The sequence below is a fragment of the Bombina bombina genome, chromosome 5 (assembly GCF_027579735.1).
Source record: "Bombina bombina isolate aBomBom1 chromosome 5, aBomBom1.pri, whole genome shotgun sequence".
NCBI lineage: Eukaryota > Metazoa > Chordata > Amphibia > Anura > Bombinatoridae > Bombina > Bombina bombina.
In genome coordinates this window covers 134,172,567-134,175,066 of record NC_069503.1, presented here as the reverse complement: position 1 = coordinate 134,175,066, position 2,500 = coordinate 134,172,567, and the positions used below count along the sequence as shown (strand labels likewise).

Genomic DNA, 2,500 nt, shown 5'->3' with positions numbered 1-2,500 from the left:
TCCTTACTATGCAACAATTAACGGCTGTAATGGATAATTCTATCAAAAACATTTTAGCCAAAATGCCCACTTATCAGCGAAAGCGCGACTGCTCTGTTTTAGAAAATACTGAAGAGCATGAGGACGCTGATGATATTGGTTCTGAAGGGCCCCTACACCAGTCTGAGGGGGCCAGGGAGGTTTTGTCTGAGGGAGAAATTTCAGATTCAGGGAAAATTTCTCAACAAGCTGAACCTGATGTGATTACATTTAAATTTAAATTGGAACATCTCCGCGCTCTGCTTAAGGAGGTGTTATCCACTCTGGATGATTGTGAGAATTTGGTCATTCCAGAGAAACTATGTAAAATGGACAAGTTCCTAGAGGTCCCGGGGCCCCCCGAAGCTTTTCCTATACCCAAGCGGGTGGCGGACATTGTAAATAAAGAATGGGAAAGGCCCGGTATACCTTTCGTCCCTCCCCCCATATTTAAAAAATTGTTTCCTATGGTCGACCCCAGAAAGGACTTATGGCAGACAGTCCCCAAGGTCGAGGGGGCGGTTTCTACTCTAAACAAACGCACCACTATACCCATAGAAGATAGTTGTGCTTTCAAAGATCCTATGGATAAAAAATTAGAAGGTTTGCTTAAAAAGATGTTTGTTCAGCAAGGTTACCTTCTACAACCAATTTCATGCATTGTTCCTGTCACTACAGCAGCGTGTTTCTGGTTCGATGAGCTAGAAAAGGCGCTCAATAATAATTCTTCTTCTTATGAGGAGATTATGGACAGAATTCATGCTCTCAAATTGGCTAATTCTTTCACCCTAGACGCCACTTTGCAATTGGCTAGGTTAGCGGCGAAAAATTCTGGTTTTGCTATTGTGGCGCGCAGAGCGCTTTGGTTAAAATCTTGGTCAGCGGATGCGTCTTCCAAGAACAAATTGCTTAACATTCCTTTCAAGGGGAAAACACGCCCTTCCTCAGGATAGGTCTTTCAAGGCCAAAAATAAACCTAATTTTCGTCCCTTTCGCAGAAACGGACCAGCCCCAAGTGCTACGTCCTCTAAGCAAGAGGGTAATACTTCTCAAGCCAAGCCAGCCTGGAGACCAATGCAAGGCTGGAACAAAGGAAAGCAGGCCAAGAAACCTGCCACTGCTACCAAGACAGCATGAGATGTTGGCCCCCGATCCGGGACCGGATCTGGTGGGGGGCAGACTCTCTCTCTTCGCTCAGGCTTGGGCAAGAGATGTTCTGGATCCTTGGGCACTAGAAATAGTCTCCCAAGGTTATCTTCTGGAATTCAAGGGGCTTCCCCCAAGGGGGAGGTTCCACAGGTCTCAATTGTCTTCAGACCACATAAAAAGACAGGCATTCTTACATTGTGTAGAAGACCTGTTAAAAATGGGAGTGATTCATCCTGTTCCTTTAGGAGAACAAGGGATGGGGTTCTACTCCAATCTGTTCGTAGTTCCCAAAAAAGAGGGAACATTCAGACCAATCTTAGATCTCAAGATCCTAAACAAGTTTCCATCGTTCAAAATTCGAACAATTCTTCCTTCCATCCAGGAAGGTCAATTCATGACCACGGTGGATTTAAAGGATGCGTATCTACATATTCCTATCCACAAGGAACATCATCGGTTCCTAAGGTTCGCATTCCTGGACAAGCATTACCAGTTCGTGGCACTTCCGTTCGGATTAGCCACTGCTCCAAGGATTTTCACAAAGGTACTAGGGTCCCTTCTAGCGGTGCTAAGACCAAGGGGCATTGCAGTAGTACCTTACTTGGACGACATTCTGATTCAAGCGTCGTCCCTTCCTAAAGCAAAGGCTCACACGGACATTGTCCTGGCCTTTCTCAGATCTCACGGGTGGAAAGTGAACGTAGAAAAAAGTTCTCTATCTCCGTCAACAAGGGTTCCCTTCTTGGGAACAATAATAGACTCCTTAGAAATGAGGATTTTTCTGACAGAGGCCAGAAAATCAAAACTTCTAAACTCTTGTCAAATTCTTCATTCTGTTCCTCTTCCTTCCATAGCGCAGTGCATGGAAGTAATAGGTTTGATGGTAGCGGCAATGGACATAGTTCCTTTTGCGCGAATTCATCTAAGACCATTACAACTGTGCATGCTCAGTCAGTGGAATGGGGACTATACAGACTTGTCTCCGACGATACAAGTAGATCAGAGGACCAGAGATTCACTCCGTTGGTGGCTGTCCCTGGACAACCTGTCACAGGGGATGAGCTTCTGCAGACCAGAGTGGGTCATTGTCACGACCGACGCCAGTCTGGTGGGCTGGGGCGCGGTCTGAGGACCCCTGAAAGCTCAGGGTCTTTGGTCTCGGGAAGAATCTCTTCTCCCGATAAATATTCTGGAACTGAGAGCGATATTCAATGCTCTCAAGGCTTGGCCTCAGCTAGCAAAGGCCAAGTTCATACGGTTTCAATCAGACAACATGACGACTGTTGCGTACATCAACCATCAGGGGGGAACAAGGAGTTCCCTGGCGATGGAA

At 46.2% G+C, this 2,500-nt stretch overlaps 1 protein-coding gene across 1 annotated transcript in view; it reads left to right on the top strand.

Moving 5' to 3' along the window:
• MYO1G (myosin IG) overlaps positions 1 to 2,500 on the top strand; it is a 793,301-nt gene that overhangs the window by 651,057 nt on the left and 139,744 nt on the right. The window lies entirely within an intron of this gene.